Source organism: Acinonyx jubatus, chromosome B3, assembly GCF_027475565.1.
Source record: "Acinonyx jubatus isolate Ajub_Pintada_27869175 chromosome B3, VMU_Ajub_asm_v1.0, whole genome shotgun sequence".
Classification (NCBI taxonomy): Eukaryota; Metazoa; Chordata; class Mammalia; order Carnivora; family Felidae; genus Acinonyx; species Acinonyx jubatus.
The window spans coordinates 84,113,939-84,131,673 of record NC_069386.1 but is presented as its reverse complement, the minus strand read 5'-3'; the positions used below and the strand labels follow the sequence as shown (position 1 = coordinate 84,131,673).

The 17,735-nt window shown below is 43.6% G+C and overlaps 1 long non-coding RNA gene across 2 annotated transcripts; it reads right to left on the bottom strand.

Annotated features, from left to right (window-relative positions):
• Window positions 1–403: 403 nt before the first annotated feature.
• Window positions 404–10,379, bottom strand: LOC113601544 (uncharacterized). Of its 2 annotated transcripts, none has more exons than XR_008299376.1 (4): window positions 9,989–10,379; window positions 9,549–9,646; window positions 1,947–2,018; window positions 404–1,612 (listed from the first exon to the last, which is right to left on the bottom strand). It is a non-coding gene; the product is annotated as an uncharacterized LOC113601544 (long non-coding RNA). The 2 variants fall into 2 exon arrangements; XR_003422835.2 differs by having other exon boundaries at window positions 404–1,562.
• Between the last annotated feature and the right edge of the window lie 7,356 nt (window positions 10,380–17,735).

The following is a 17,735-nucleotide window of genomic DNA, read 5'->3' as shown; positions in this document are numbered from 1 at the left end:
CTGTGTGGTTTTTTAATGTATCGACTGGCTGGGCTGAACTACATTTCCCAGAATTCTCTTTCCTGTATGTTTTCCAGTTACAGTGAGCCACAAGAGACAGTCTTGTATGAGATTTAAAGGGCAAAAATGGGCACCACAGCCTTTTTTTTTTTATTATTATTAATAGCTTCCATACATTTTTATTCACCTCCTGGCTTACCTTGTTGGTCTGCAACAGCTCCATCTTCACCTGGATCCTCTTTTACCTTTTCCAACTCCTAAGCCAATTACCAATTTCTCCTGCAGGACACCCATGTGACCAAGACCAGAGACAGAACTGACACAGTGTTCAGTTCACCTTTGTGGGGTTCAGATTGTGCTTATTGGTCCCAGTTCATCCTTTCTCTCCTGCACTTAATTTTTTTTTAATGTTTATTTAATTTTGAAAGAGAGCCCATGTGCAAGCTGGGGAGGTACAGAGGGAGAAGGAGACAGAGGATCTGAATTCACAAACTGTGAGATCATGACCTGAGCCCAAGTCAGATGTTAAACCGACTAAGCCACCCAGGCGCCCCTCTCTCCTGCACTTTAAATTCGCCTTCCATTGGGGTACCTGGGTGGCTCAGTCAGTTAAGTGTCAACTCTTGATTTCAGCTGACAGTGCAGAACTTCCTTGAAATTTCCTGTCTCCCTTGCTTTCTCTGTACCAACCCCCTCTCGAAATAAATTAAAAAATAAAAATAAAGGAGGAGCCAAGATGGCAGAACAGCAAGGAAGTTTTTTGTGTGTCTCGCGTCCATGAGATACAGCCAGACCGACACTAAACCATCCTACACACCTAGAAAACTGACCGGACGATTAACAAAACAATCTGCACAACCTGAACCACAGAATTCAGCAGGTACGCGACACGGAGAAGTGAACTTGGGGAGCGAGAAGGCGCAGGAAGGGAGGTGTTTTTGTCAGCGGAGAGAGGACGGAGACTGGAGGTGGGAGGGAGAATATGGGAAAATCACCCCTCCCCAAAAGCAGCTGGAGAGAAAGTAGAAAATTAGAAACAGCCACAGGGCCTAAACTAAAAAGGGAGAAATGAGAGGGTTTAAATTCCGTTAAGACTGTAAACAAGGGGAGCGCAGTCTGCAACTGCACAGCTCGATACCTGGCGGTGCTCTGGTGGGAAGGGCAAATCCCCAGGAACAGAGTGGGGTCCAGGAGGTTCTCAGGCCACCCGGGGAAAAGCGGTTCCACTTCTGGAAGGACATTTGGTAGAGACTGTTGAGGCCACCTGGTCCCAGCAGACCCCAGAAGGCGGCCACATTTGCTGGTGCTGGAACAAAGTCATTAAGGGTGAAGCCTGGTGCCAGATGTGTGTTGTGATTTTCCATAATCCCTGATAAACTGCTGCTACACTGTCTCAGGAACTTTTACTTGGCGCGCTGGCACCTGGCCGCAGTCTCAGGGCACCGGCAGCAGCAGGGTCCATCAAGTGTTCCTGGGTGCAGCCGACATTCAGCCATTGCTCATTCAGCCATTGTTCGGTGAGACCCTCCCGCAGAGGGGCGGAAGAGGTCAAAGCCGCAGTCCTTCAGAAACAACCACATCTGAGTCAAAACGTGGAAGAGAGGCCTGGGGCCTGGTCACAGAGAGTGAAAAAGCAGGGAGTGGATGAAAGCTGAAGACAGAGGACAGGGGCGCAATTGCTGATCCGGGAGAACACATTGGGTAAGGGGTGGCGCCATCTTTACTGCTCCGGCGCATGCGCATACACACCTAGGAACCCCGCAACCATCCACCCCAGTAGGATAGCAGCGCCATCTAGTGGAGAGTGGAGCTATTACACTGAGCCCCGCTCAAGTGGGCCAACCTCACTCTTCAATAACACAAGTCTCACTGCTGGCTTAGTCTATGGACTATGAAACGCTACATATACTGACTTCTGGGGGAAAACGAAGTAATGTCAGTCCTACCTTATTCTGTTAGCAGGTCCATCTATTCAATTTTCTTTCTTTTTTTTTCTCTTTTACACTACTTTTCTTTTTCTTGAATACAGAAAGAGAAAAAATTTATTTTTATTTTCAATTTTTATTAAAAATATTTTTCCTTAATTTTTATTACTATATTTTTTACTTTTGTGTAAAATTTTCAAATTCTATTTTACATCCAGCATTTTATTTTAGCATATTCACCTTTTCGAATTTTCAAACGATTTCCTTTTTTTCTTTTCTTTCTTTTTTCTCTTTTTCGTTTCTTTTTCTTGAATGCAGCAAGAGAAAAACTTCATTTTTACTTTCAATTTCTATTAAAAATATTTTTCTTTAATTTTTATTACTATAATTTTTACTTTTGTGTAAATTTTTTCAAATTCTATTTTACTTCCATCATTTTATTTTAGTCTACTACAGTGTATTCACTTTTTCAAATTTTAAAATGATTTCCTTTTTTCTTTTTTTATCTTCTTTCTGTTTTTCATTTCTTTTCTTTTTCTTGAATACAAAAAGAGAGGATTCGTATTTATTTTTATTTTTTATTAAAAATATTTTTCTTTATTTTTTTTCTTACTTTATTCATTACTTTTGTGTATATTTTTTCAAATTCTATTTTACTCCCATCATCTCATTTTAGTCATTTTTTTAACTTCTCAAGCAGTTTCCTCCCCCCCCTTTTTTTCTCTAATCTGTCAAACCACTTTCAACACCCAGACCAAAACACACCTAGAATCTAGCATCATTTATTCGATTTTGGTGTGTGTGTGTGTGTGTGTTTAATTTTTTAATTTTAATATTTTTTTAATTTTAATTTTTCTACCTCATTAATTCCTTTTCTCCCTTCAAAATGACAAAAAAAAGGAATTCACCCCAAAAGAAGAGCATGAAGAAATGACAGCCAGGGATTTAACCAACACAGATACAAGCAACATGTCTGAGCCAGAATTTAGAATCACGATAATAAGAATACTAGCTGGAGTTGAAAATAGATTAGAATATCTTTCTGCAGAGATAAAAGAAGTAAAAAATAGCCATAATGGAATTAAAAATGCTGTAACTGAGCTGCAATCATGGATGGATGCAGCAGCGGCAAGAATGGACAAGGCAGAACAGAGAATCAGTGGTATAGAGGACAAACTTAGAGAATAACAAAGCATAAAAAAAGAGGGAGATTAAGGCAAAAGAGAATGATTTAAGAATTAGAGAAATCAGTGACTCATTAAAAAGAAACATCAGAATCATAGGGGTCCCAGAAGAGGAAGAGAGAGAAATAGGGGTAGAAGGGTTATGTGAGCAAATCATAGCAGCAAACTTTCCTAACCTGGGGAAAGACATAGACATCAAAATCCAGGAAGCACAGAGGACCCCCATTAGATTCAACAAAAACCGACCACCATCAAGGCATATCATAGTCAGCTTCACAAAATACTCAGGCTAGGAGAAAATCATGAAGCAGCAAGGGAAAAAAAGTCCCCAACCTACAAGGGAAGACAGATCAGGTTCACAGCAGACCTATCCACAGAAACTTGAGGCCAGAGAGGAGTGGCAGGCTATATTCAGCGTGCTGAATCAAAAAATATGCAGCCAAGAATTCTTCATCCAGCAAGGCTGTCTTTCAAAATAGAAAGGAGATAAAAAGTTTCCCAAACAAACAAAAATTAAAGGAGTTTGTGACCACTAAGCCAGCCCTGCAAGAAATTTTAAGGGGGACTCTCTGAGGGGAGGAAAGACGGAAAAAAAAAATATATATATATATATATATATCAAAAGCAACAAAGACTAGAAAGGACCAGAGAACACCACCAGAAACTCTAACTCTACAAGCATCATAATGGCAATAAATTCATATCTTTCAGTACTCACTCTAAATGTCAATGGACTCCATGCTCCAGTCAAAAGACATAGGGTAACAGAACGGATGAGAAAACAAGATCAATCTGTATGCTGTTTACAAGAGACCCACTTTAGACCTAAAGACACCTTCAGATTGAAAGTAAGGGGATGAAGAACCTTCTACCATGCTAATGGTTGACAAAAGAAAGCTGGAGTAGCCATACTTATATCAGACAATCTAGACTTTAAAATAAAGACTGTATCAAGAGATGCAGAAGGGCATTATATCATAATCAAGGGGTCTATCCACCAAGAAGACCTAACAATTGTAAATATTAATGCACCAAATGTGAGAGCACCCAACTATATAAATCAATTAATCACAAACATAAGGAAACTCATCAATAGTAATACCATAATAGGAGGAGACTTCAACACTCCACTCACAGCAATGGACAGATCATCTAATCAAAAAATCAACAAGGAAACAATGGCTTTGAATGACACACTGGACCAGATGGACTTAACAGATAGATTCAGAACATTTCATCCAAAAGCAGCAGAATATACATTCTTCTCCAGTGCACATGGAACTTTCTCCAGAATAGACCATATACTGGGACACAAATCAGCCCTAAGTAAGTACAAAAAGATCGAGATCATACCATGCATATTTTCAGACCACAGCGCTATGAAACTCGAAATCAACCACAAGAAAAAATTTGGAAAGGTAACAAATACTTGGAGACTGAAAAACATCCTACTAAAGAATGAATAGGCTAACCAAGCAGTTAAAGAGGAAATTAAAAAGTATATGGAAGCCAATGAAAATGATTACACCACAACCCAAAACCTCTGGGATACAGCAAAGGCAGTCATAAGAGAAAAGTATATAGCAATCCACGCCTTCCTAAAGAAGGAAGAAAGATCTCAGATACACAACCTAACCTTATGCCTTAAGGAGCTGGAAAAAGAACAGCAAATAAAACCCAAACCCAGCAGAAGACAGGAAATAACAAAGATTAAAGCAGAAATTAATGTTATCAAAACCAAAAAGCAGTAGAACAGATCAATGAAATCAGAAGCTGGTTCTTTGAAAGAATTAACAAAATTGATAAACCTCTAGCCAGTTTGATCAAAAAAGAAAAAGGAAAGGACCCAAATAAATAAAATCCAGAATGAAAGAGGAGAGATCACAACCAACACAGCAGAAATACAAACAATAATAAGAGAATGTTATGAGCAATTATATGCCAATAAAATGGACAATATGGGAGAAATGGACAAATTCCTAGAAACATATACACTACCAAAACTGAAACAGGAAGAAATAGAAAATTTGAACAGACCTATAACCAGTAAGGAAATCGAATTAGTAATCAAAAATCTGCCAAAACACAAGAGCCCAGGGCCAGATGGCTTTCCAGGAGAATTCTACCAAACATTTAAGGAAGAGTTAACACCTATTCTCTTGAAGCTGTTCCAAAAAACAGAAATGGAAGGAAAACTTCCAAACTCTTTCTAGGAAGCCAGCATTACCTTGATTCCAAAACCAGAGACCTCACTAAAAAGGAGAACTATAGACCAATTTCCCTGAAGAACATGGATGCAAAAACCCTCAACAAGATATTAGCCAACTGGATCCAACAATACATTGAAAAAATTACTCACCACGACCAAGTGGGATTTATACCTGGGATGCAGGGCTGGTTCAATATCCGCAAAACAATTCACATGACTCAGCGCATCAATAAAAGAAAGGACAAGAATCATATGATCCTCTAAATACATGCAGAGAAAGCACTTGACAAAATACAGCATCCTTTCTTCATAAAAACCCTCAAGAAAGTAAGGATAGAAGGAGCATACCTCGAGATCATAAAAGCCATATATGAACAACCCAACACTAATATCATCCTCAATGGGGAAAAACTGAGAGATTTCCCTCTAAGGTCAGGAAGAAGACAGGGATGTCCACTCTCACCACTGGTATTCAACATAGTATTGGAAGTCTTAGCTTCTGCAATCAGACAACACAAAGAAATAAAAGGCATCCAAATTGGCCAGGAGGAGGTCAAACTTTCACTCTTCGCAGATGACATGATACTCTATATGGGAAACCCAAAAGATTCCACAAAAAAACTGCTAGAACTGATTCATTAATTCAGCAAAGTGGCAGGATATAAAATCAATGCACAGAAATCAGTTGCATTCCTATACACCAACAATGAAGCAACAGAAAGAGAAATCTAGGAATCTATCCCATTTACAATTACACCAAAACCATAAAATACCTAGGAATAAATCTCACCAAAGAGGTGAAAAATCTATACACTGAAAACTATAGAAAGCTTATGAAAGAAATTGAAGAAGACACACACAAAAAAGGAAAAAGATTCCATGCTCCGGGATAGGAAGAACAAACACTGTTAAAATGCTGATACTACCCAAAGCAATCTACATATTCAATGCAATCCCTATCAAAATAACACCAGCATTCATCACAGAGCTAGAACAAACAATTCTAAAATTTGTATGGAATCAGAAAAGACCCCGAATAGCCAAAGCAATCTTGAAAAAGAAAACCAAAACAGGAGGCATCACAATCCCGGACTTCAAGCTATACTACAAAGCTGTAATCATCAAGACAGTATGGTACTGGCACAAGAACACACACTCAGATCAATGGAACAGAAGAGAGAACCCAGAAATGGACCCACAAATGTATGGCCAACTAATCTTTGACAAAGCAGGAAAGAATATCCAATGAAAAAAAGACAGTCTCTTCAGCAAGTGGTGCTGGGAAAACTGGACAGCGACATGCACAAGAATGAACCTGGGCCACTTTCTTACACCATACACAAAAATAAACTCAAAATGGATGAAAGACCTAAATGTAAGACAGGAAGCCATCAAAATCCTTGAGGAAAAAGCAGGCAAAAACCTCTTTGATCTTGTCCACAGCAACTTCTTACTCAACACGTCTCCGGAGGCAAGGGAAACAAAAGCAAAAATGAACTACTGGGACTTCATCAAAATAAAAAGCTTCTGCACAGTGAAGGAAACCATCAGCAAAACTAAAAGGCAACCAACAGAATGGGAGAAGATATTTGCAAATGATAGATAAAGGGTTAGTATCCAAAATCTATAAAGAACTTATCAAACTCAACACCCAGAAAACAAATAATTCAGTGAAGAAATGGGCAAAAGATATGAATAGACACTTCTCCAAAGAAGTCATCCAGATGGCCAACCGACACATGAAAAAATGCTCATCACTCATTATCAGGGAAATACAAATCAAAACCACAATGAGATACCACCTTACACCTGTCAGAATGGCTAACATGAACAACTCAGGCAGCAACAGATATTGGCGAGGATGCGGAGAAAGAGGATCTCTTCTGCATTGTTGATGGGAATGCAAGCTGGTGCAGCCCCTCTGGAAAACAGTATGGAGGTTCCTCAAAAAAACTAAAAATAGAAGTACCCTATGACCCAGCAGTGGCAGTACTAGGCATTTATCCATGGGATACAGGTGTGCTGTTTCGAAGGGACACATGCACCCCCATGTTTATAGCAGCACTATCAACAATAGCCAAAGTATGGAAAGAGCCCAAATGTCCATCGATGGATGAATGGATGAAGAAGAGGTGGTATATATATACAATGGAGTATTACTCGGCAATCAGAAAGAATGAAATCTTGCCATTTGCAACTATGTGGATGGAACTGGAGGGTATTATGCTAAATGAAATTAGCCAGTCAGAGAAAGACAAAAATCATATGACTTCACTCCTATGAGGACTTTAAGAGACAAAACAGATAAACATAAGGGAAGGGAAACAAAAATAATATAAAAACAGAGAGGGGGACAAAACAGAAGAGACTCATAAATATGAAGAACAAACTGAGGGTTGATGGAGGGGTTGTGGGAGGGCAGATGGGCTAAATGGGTAAGGGGCACTAAGGAATCTACTCCTGAAATCATTGTTGCACTATGTGCTAACTAATTTGGATATAAATTTAAAAAAAATAAAAAATTAAATTAAAACTAAAAAATAAAATATTAAAAAAATAAGAATAATAAAATAAAATAAAATAAAATAAATTCATCTTCCCTTCCCACCTATCTACCCTGTGAACTTCAAGCTCTAACATCAGGTAAAATCAACACCCTTACAAAGACTTCTAGAGCAGCTTCTACAATTGAGGTCAAATTCCTATAACAAAGACATTTGTGTGTGTGTCTGAAATACATCTTAGTATAGCTATCTATATCTAGTTGTCTAGCTACCTACATATCTATCTATCATCTATATTTCGTAGTGATTCTGCTTCTTTAATTGAATCTCGACTAAAAAAGCTCCACATCTGATCCATGACCCACTTTAGTTCCTGTTATTTTGCTTCAAAGTTTGGGAATTCTGGTTGGCTTCTCCCAAAGTCTCAATTTAACTTTGTGGTTATTTTGTTGTTTCTTAGGAAAGGGCTTTCACTACAACACTCAGTGACTTTCAGTTGAATGTGCACCTCATTTAACAGAAACTCCTTTGCCTTTTGGGCCCGTGATATTGTCTTTGCCTAGTAAATCAGAAGCAATGATCAATCCATGAGGGATTTAGGTGCAGGGGCTTATGTAAATATTTTCTACAGCTGATTCCTGGGAGGAAAAACATTGTCAGCCCAAATCTAATTCTATATGTTTTATGTCCATACAAATGTCACTCTATTGACTGTAGCTCTTGTTTTGAAGATTTCTGGGAATTAAAAAAAAAAAAAAAAAAAAGATCACTGGTCCCACTTCTAGCCATGACTAACTAGTGCCAATCATGCCTTCTCACTGTCTGCACATAGACAACTAGACAAAAATGTGAAACAAATTTTCAGACATTGGACCACAACTAATTCAGAACTGTGATCTTGAAAATAGAGAAACAAATGAGGAGGGCTGTATAATCACCCCAGCTTTCTGGATGCAAGGACCATTTAGACAAGGACACAGAGAAGGGATCTTAAGCAGCATATAGAGATCAAAGTTTGAGGAGAAAAAAAAAAGTTTGAGGAGGATAAGGTAGGTAGAATGTGTGGAACAGTCTAGAGAGGACAGAGTAATGACAAAAAAAGAGCTCCAGAAATACACATAACATATCCTTGAGTTTTTGACTGAATGTAAGCAGTGTATAAATAGGATGGGATTCCAGAAGGCTAAGTAATGAATGGATCTGTCAACTGAAAAGTTTCCATAGCTCACACTGGATGGGGAAGTTCTAACAAGTAATGGAATTGGAGAAGTTTTTGACTTTTTTGCTTTTTTCTTAAAGAGAAGCCATAGTTGCAACTAAGCCTTAGCTGGAAAGCTACAGAGTTTCTACAATGAATCATCAAGATGGATGCAATCCCAATGATACTATGAAGAAAAAATAAAATGAGACCCATACACAAAACATAATCAATGAATACCAACCTTAGAATGACCCTAGTGTTGAAATGAGCAGACAAGGATTTTAAAGCAACTATTATAACTGTGCTCAAGGACATAAAGGAAAATATACTTGTAGTAAATGAACAAACAGAAACTATAAATGAGAATCAAATGGCAAGTCCACAGCCTGAACATATGGTAAGGATGTGGGGCTCTTGGCCAAAGCGAGGTGGAAGGCCCTGGAGCAAGACCGAGTCCAGACCAAGCATTAAGTTTAGCTTGCAATGCTTATAATTAGAATGAATAATTTGAAATTGCAGCTTCACCTGATGCAGTCATGTCCTCTTCATCCAATTTCTTAAGATCTCTCTCAGTTTATGAACCTCTTAAAAGCATTAATCTCCTAAGATCTGATTGTTAAACCCTGTGGGATAAATCAGAATATTATTACAGAATTGTCAAGCTAATATTGCTGGTGTTTCAAGGTCCAACCACAGGTGTCTTTTCCGCTAGAATATATGATGATGACCACAATACCAAGATCCAGTACAGCCTATACTGTGCTTTTTGGACTTGGGCTTTAAACCCTTGCATGTAGTCACATTGATAATGAAAAGAGAAGGACGTAGGAGCTTGGCTGTAAAATGCATGAGAAGTATTTTCTACTGTTACATGCATCAGGATGTTAAGGCCCAGAAGTTTAAGCAGGACACAGCCCAGTTCTTTTGGATATTTTTCAGCCACAACAGCATGAAAGATGACTAACCAGGCATCGAACCAGTGAGTCTTTGAATAGAATTTCCACTGAGTTCTCTGGCCAAGCAGCGTAGATCCTGCAAAACAAAAAACAAAAAACAAAACAAAACAAACACTCAATGGTATCATATCTGGGAAGCATTTACCATAGCAACCAACCTGTCAAATATGATAATATATGAGAGAAATGTCTTTCTCCTTCTTGAAGTCATGTTGGAAAATATCAACTAGCCACAAATATCAATTGTGGAGTTATTAATGGCTATATTCATTTTGCTGGAAAGAAATCTTCAGTGAGACTTTCAAGACAAAAAAGTAGATCTAGATAAACTGGTGAAAGAAAAATTTTAGTAATTTCAAAAATATGAGATTCAACTAAAGGAAGCTGACAAAAAAGATGATGTGACTTCCTTTTACAACACTCTCCCTAATCCCTTGCTAAAAAAATGTGTTATATATATATAAATATATATTTATATTTTATATATTTATATATATATACAGGGGAGGGGGTGAGGAACACCCGATTGCCTAAGTTCAGCTCACAGGTCAGCCAGTGGTCATGTCCTCTCAGTGACCTCCTTCAACAAAAGTTTAGGGCAACTGGAGATAAGGGGGAGAAGAGGTAGGTAGTGAGGCAGGGAGAAATTAGTTCGGAGGAATATGTTGGACTCTGTCCTGTGGACAAGAACCATAGACTAGAGTGGAGAGAGCCTAAAGGTAGAAACAAGAGCTACATGATAGGCAATAGATGATGAATGGCCTTGACAGAAGTGTAAGGAGGGAAGAACTGGTTATGAAGAAGTAAGGCTGGATTTGGGAGACATCTAAGATGTGGAATTGATATGACTTTATAACTAGTTGGATAAGGAACAGGAAAAGGATGATATTCAGATAGATGGCTTGGAAGCTGGTTTAGACTGAATTTGTCCCCCAAATTCATATGTTGAAGCCCTAACCATCAATATAACTGTACCTGGAGGTAAGGTATTTAGGAGATAATTAATGTTAAATATGTTAAATGAGGTCATAAGGGTGGGGCCCTAATCCAATAGGACTGTGGCCTTATGAAAACAGGAAGAGAGAGAGAGAGAGAGAGATCTCTTCCCTTCAGTTAGAAGGTACTGTATACAAGCCAGGAAGAGTTCACCTGAAACTAAATGGCAAGAGCTTGATCTTGGACTTCCCAGCTTCCAGAACTGTGAAAAAATAAATTTCTGTTGTTTAAGCCACCCAGTCTATGCTATTTTGTTATGGCAGCCCAAGCAGACTAATACAAGAGCCAATGGGAGGAGTGGGATTATGGGGAGTGGACATGTTCATGCAATTCACCTGGATCAAGAACACAAAACAAGAAGCCAGTTGCAGCAATGTTTTGAGTTCAGATTGGGATATCTCAAGATTGGGATGTCTAAATCATAGACATTTATATGAGAAGATAAACGGCTGGAAATCTATGTATGAAACTCTGGGGAGTGGTTGGCTGGAAGTACATACTTGGAGACCATCAGCAGTAGGTGGTAGTTGAAGCCATGGAGATGGGCAAGCAGAGGAGGAAAGAAGTTCAACAATGCAGAATAAAATAGCCAGAGATGGAGGAGAACCATAACTGAGTAGTGACTTTGAAGCCAATGAGAGAATTTTGAAAAGATATGATTAACAGGATCAAATGCAGTGCACTGAGCCCATTTCTGGGGACATGTCTAAGTGTTTGGCACAACCCTTGAAATCAAGGGCCCAACAGTCTAGCTGAAAGGAGAACACAAACATATGAAACAATTAGGAAGTCATTCAATTAGAGTAAATTGTCTTATTACTGTAACAGACAAGTGCAATATAGATCCATCCATTTATTCTGCAAACATATTGAGCTCCTACTGTGTGCCAGACATTTTGTTTTTGGAAGAGGCGATTGGGCTTTTTTAAAAGAAGGGCATGACTTAGTTATGGAGGTGGAAATGATATTCTAAGTGAAAAAGAACAAAAGCTGAGTAATTTAGGCACATGAGGAGAGGGGGTGGAAAGGATGCAGTCTTGGCAAGAGTCTAAGAAGGGGGGACATCTGGGAAGAAAGCCTGGCTAGGTGAGTTTGTGCCAGAGATTGGAGGGCTGGAGGGCACCCGTCAGAGTGTAACTAGTTCCAGAAGTATTCCCGATCCGGTATATTTTCTAGGTGCTATCTACCTACTGCTTCAATAGCAAGGAGAGCCCCCTTGTGTGGAGCCAGTGGGGCCACTGCTTTCTGCAGACCTTGGACATGCAGAAAGTGCAAGCTTCTACAGGGGCCACCAAATACGTATCGAATTGCCGTCAGATACGGAGAGGAGATTATAACTAGATATCAAGGGAAAGCATAATTAGAGGAAAGCTTTAGATATCACAGCAGTTTCCATGGCCCTGATCTACACATGAGCTTTTTCAAATAGCAGGTGCAGGAGACTGGGAGATCCCAAGCGTCCATCATAACACCTATACTGCAGTGGCTCTGGGTGGACCGATCAGCAGCCAGGCGTATGGCCAGGTAGACAGTATGATGAATAGTGATATGGGCAAATTCGTGGAGGGTGAACCACTACCAGTCTGAACGCTACCAGTCTTGCCTGGCGGACCTGGGAACAAAGCTTGCTTCCCCCAGGACGGCCCTGAGGGTGCAGTTCTCCGAATGGCTGGAAGAGGGCGCTGCGGATCGCACTGGTCCGGTAAAGTCCGAGGTTGACCCAGAGTCCTGGGAGGCGAGGGGTGGGGAAGCCAAGCTAGGTCTCCTCCCAGAAAACCCGAAGCTGCTGAAATCTTCCGCAGAGCGCCTGGCGGGGGTGTTAATGCGGCTCCTTGAAACTTTGCCTTGGACCCAGTGTTGGGGGTTGGGGGGAAGGATGGGAGATTGGAGAGGGGAAAGGAACAGAGAAACCCCAGAGCGCTGCTGGCAACTGAGGAAATCACGACTACTATAGGCCCTCGGGCTCACACTGCTGGGGCTTCGGTTTGATGGGAGACGGAAGGGTGGAAGAGCTGCAGGTTTCAGCTATCTAAAGTTGAATGCAGCTGCACAGGTCCTAGGGCGAAACAGCCGCGGCGCCGCGAGGAACCTTCTTGAATCTTGTCATTTCGGCTTCAGCAGTCGCTCCAAAACTTTCTTCCGAACTGCACGCGCTTCCTAGGATGTTCCCATTCCTTAGGATGGGGGCTTCCTATCTGTCCAGAGTATGGCGAAATCACCACCGTCCACCCTGTCTCGCCCACTTACAGGCTTTAAATTTAAACAGGAACGAAGAACTGGGAGCAAACAAGCCAATCCGCTACAGGGCTCTGGCTCTACTTATGCCTCTGTCTTCCAGGGCGCCCCGCATCGGCCTCGCTGGGTCTCCCAGCAGCTGTAGGTCGGCCCCCTCCCCACTTCCCACCCCAGTATCGGTTTCTCCGCCTTTCAAAGGATGCTGCTAGCGCTGAATTTCCTCCTTCTCTCTACTTTGTAAACCAATCCCCGAAGTCGCTGCTACCCAAGATCTCTTCCGCCAGGGGGCGCCTTGACTATAGGGGCTCTGGCTGTAACTTGGGACAAGTTGAATTAGGCTTGAAGCGTGTGACATGAAAATAGGCAAGTTCTGAGACCACAGGTGTGAACCTCTTGGAAGACTTGACCTGACAGAGGAAAAGGTTCTTTGACACTAAAAGCCGGAGGATGGACTCTCCTCCCTGGGAGGACTCCCACTCCAACGCCAGACAGCGCCAGTGCAGGGAGAAGGTGACACTGGAGCTACTCTCAGACATCCCAGCGTAGCCTCCCCATCCACCCATCCCCCCCCCCCCGGGCCTGCGCAGAGGCCACGGCTTGAGGAGGGTGTCCGCAAAAGGAAGGTGGCCCGCGAAGACCCTAGATGCTCAAGTCCAGACAGGGAGCAGTGAGAGAGCGCGCCTTAGCTCCGGATCTGTTCCTCGAGCAGCCTCTTCGAAAGCCTCCTCGGGAAAGCCCCCTACTACAGCCCCTGCCCTCCACCCACCTTCTTCGAATAGATCTCTCAGAGGCTCTCAATTCTGGTGCCTGGGAAAAAAGCGCAAGAGGTTCCGGTGAGATCCTTCAGGGAGAGAAAGACGCCCTCCAGAGGGGGGGCTCCGGTTCTCTGTTCCTTGGATCTCATTGGGGAGCAGCGACCCCCCGCGCCTGGCTGCTTTCCTGCTTTCTCTTCCTGGGTGTCGTTGCCTCGACGGCACCCGAGAACCCAGCTCAGCCAGGCTCGGGAGCCTGCTCCTGGCTGAGGAAGGTTTGCCCTCTGGGGGGGGCTAGGCACAGGAACAGCCGAGGACCCAGAGAGCTTCATGCAGAGTTAGAAGCCTGGATTCATAGTTTCTATACATTCAAGATACAGAGTCCTAAGTAATACTCCCTTTCATTTGCTAGCAATTTTTATGCTTTACAAACTCATGGATCTCATCCTTAAATACTTGGATCCCTAGTACAACCTGGGAGGTACACAAGGAGAGATTATGACTATTTTTTTGCCGTTCAGGAATCAGGTGCTAAGAGGCTTTGTTTCCTTAATTCAACATTTCTTGAGACACTGGAAAATTCAAGAATAAATAAAACAGGATCTCACCCTAAATTAGGGAGGCCAGTAAGCAACACCTTAGTTTACTCAGGCTGTGGGCAGAGCGGCTCCAGGGTGTGGTGGGAGTCCAGGAGAACTATACCACAGAGCTGAAACGAGGCAAAGCCAGGGCTCCAGTCCCAGGACTTCTGACTTGTACTCAAATACTCTGCCTGTGACCCCTGAGCACTTTAAGATCGGCTATGGTGAAGAACACTCCCCACCCCCGTCCTACACACACACACACACACACACACACACACACACACACAACTTAAGATGAAGAAGGTAGCTAAAAGAAAGGACACTCCTGGGTTAGGAAGAGGTGTTGGGGCCAGGAGACTTCATCAAAACCTCTATCTTGGTTGGATCCCAGAGTAACATTGTCACAAAGTAACTATGTACATATTATTTGGGTGATTTATTGTTAGTTTATAAGCTCTGTGTGGGTAGGAGCCACATCTAGCTTGTTTAAAGCTGAATTGTTAGGCCTCGCCCGGAGCCTGGCACAGAGCCAGTACTCAATAAACATTTGTTGAATAAATCACGAATTGCGATAAAACTCGGAGCAAAATAACACCAGAAGGGAACATGGCCGCTCACCGTCCTAAGAGAGGTGTGAAGGACCATGAAGAGAATTAGAAAAATGTGGCGCTGAGGACTGGGAAGGACTTTTCATTTCTCTAGCGATCCAAGCTTCAGACTCCGAGTCATACAGCCTTGTATGAGCCCTCCGTCCTACATTCTCAAAGAAGTGACTCCAGAGGGACAGACGCTTCCCCGCCGCCCCCCCCCCCCACCCCCCATAAGGGTGGTGAGCAAAGGTTGGTGGCAGTTCAACGCGTCCCTGGCCGGGCCTGGACCTGAGCCCCAGTCTCCCGGGCTCCTTAGATTCCAGGCCAAGCTGCAGAGAGCAAAGCTGTGTGGCCGCGGTTGAGGTGGGCGTGTGCGGCCCCACCAGGGAAAGCTCCTTGAGAAGCCCGAAATGGACCCCACTGCGCCCACTCTGCCTGAGAGAGTTACTGAAGACGAGGGGACCTACAGGGAAGATCTCAGGCTTCCCAAGTATTCCCTGCAGCCATGAAGAAATTATTAGGTTAACCTCGGTAACCCTACTTAAGATGAAGGGGGAGGTAGCTAAAAGAAAGGACACTCCTGGGTTAGGAAGAGGTGTTGGGGCCAGGGGACGGACTCTCAAAGCCTTTGGTCTGGCAAGAGCAGAGATGGCGTTTTCCCTCCGGTAGACGCCTCAGTCCTTCAGGCTTATGTTGGCAGCGCAGAGAGTGTGGGGCAGTGTGTGTGTGTGTGTGTGTGTGTGTGTGTGTGTGTGTAAGGGACAAGGGTAGAAGAGGTGGGGGTGGGGTGCCGCAAGGTGGTGCAAAGGCCCAGGCGAGGTCTAGTCCAGAGCTAGTGCTGGTGAGGGCGCCTGGCGGTGAGGTGCAGCATAATCTTGGTTGCGGGGGTGCAGGGGGGAGGGCGGAGCAGCAGCCTCGGCCAACCGCCGCCCTCTGCCCCCCAACTCCCGGCCCAGCTCCAGCTCAGTGCGGAGACTCAATGCCTGCTGCGTGGCTGGGGGTCGAGGTCCAGTCTGCAAGCCTGAGGGTGGGGGTGGGGAGCTGCTAGCCACGTGCGCAGCCGGAGCCTGCTGCGGGACTGCGAAGCTGCCGAGGGACGAAGGCCCAGGCTCAGGGCCTGCGGAAGATGCACCCAACTCTCCCCTTCACTCAAGGCCTAAAGGCAGGGCAGGGTGGGGGGTGTGCTAACGACAATACAGAAATCTGGCGCTCTGGCAATGAAATTAAAAATTTTCTAAAGCTTTCGGAGAGCTTTTATGTGCCCCATCTTATCTGAAAATCTCAGAGAAACCTTGTGAAGAATTACCTACACTTCTAAACGGCATTGAGACCGAGAGAGACGTATACCATTCTATACTTGGTGTTTCTTATACTTACCAGTAATGTGAAATAATGGAGAGGGAAAGGGAGAAAGAAGACAGGTGACTGGGAAACCCACCCCGCCTTAGCAATAAGACCCCAGTCAAAACAAAAGCCCGGGATTCTGGGCCGCCTGCAGACAAGATCTGTATTCAGTTTGTCTGCTCTCCTCGACGGTTCATTTGAGCTCAGCGTCGTCTTCCCTCCTTGCTCCTAGGGCTTAAATATCACATAGATCAACGCGCAGTTGATGGAGCCTGAGTCTTCCTGAGAGCGCCGCCCCCCCCCCCCCCCAGAGAAGCCCCTTGGAAGAAGCGCAAGGAACCAGCCTGGCGCTTGTCTTTCACAGTACAGCGGACAAGCACGTCTCAGCGCCCAAGTGCAGGGTTGCCTGCCCCAAAGCCACCAGGGGAGCTGCGCAAAAACGTGGGCACATGCGGGAGGAAGGGGGTGCCCTGGGCTTTGTCACCCTTCATAAGCGACGTAGGTGGTGAGGAAACCGAATGTTAGTATAGAAGTTGGCTTTGTGTTGAGGGAGCACAGAGCACTTCTCAAGGAGAGAACTGAAATGCTAAAAAGCCAACAACAAAACAAGTTTCCTTACTACAATTGCTGTTAATGGAAAAGGCGCCTAACCTGCTGAATTAAATCGTTCAAAAGTGCCTGTTCATCACTGGGAGTTCCTTCTCTACAAGGAGGGGAAAGAAAATGAAAACAAAAAAACAAGTTGGAGAAGCCCCCTTAACTGGCCCCAGCAGTGTGTTGGAGGCCCCAGCCTGGACAAGGAGCTTTCCACCCTCCCAGCCTCTAGCCGGAGAGGAGGCTAAAAGAGCCAAAGAAAAACCAAACCAAAACAACGACAAAACGTTTGGAATCTCAGGGGGAAAAGTCGGAGTGGGTCTCGGGATCTGTGCCACGCAGGGCACGACACTGTAGTCCACTGGGCTGGAGGCCGGGGCCTGGCCGGAGCAGCAAGGCCGTGTGCCTCTGGTCCGGCTGGGGAGCGAAAGCCCACAGCTCCCCCTCTCCAGGCGCCCAAGGACCCTCAAGGCGCGGGGCTCACACTTGAAGCCTGGGAACGCGCTGACAGGAAACCCACTTCCTCCTAAGCAGTTTCTTGCTCGCCGGATGAGAGGCGCCCAATTGAAGCAGAATGATCCTCATCTACTAATATCCAGCGTGGCCACAAAGCGACTGGCCATTTACGCCGCCACTTTAAACAAAGATATTTGGTTATTCC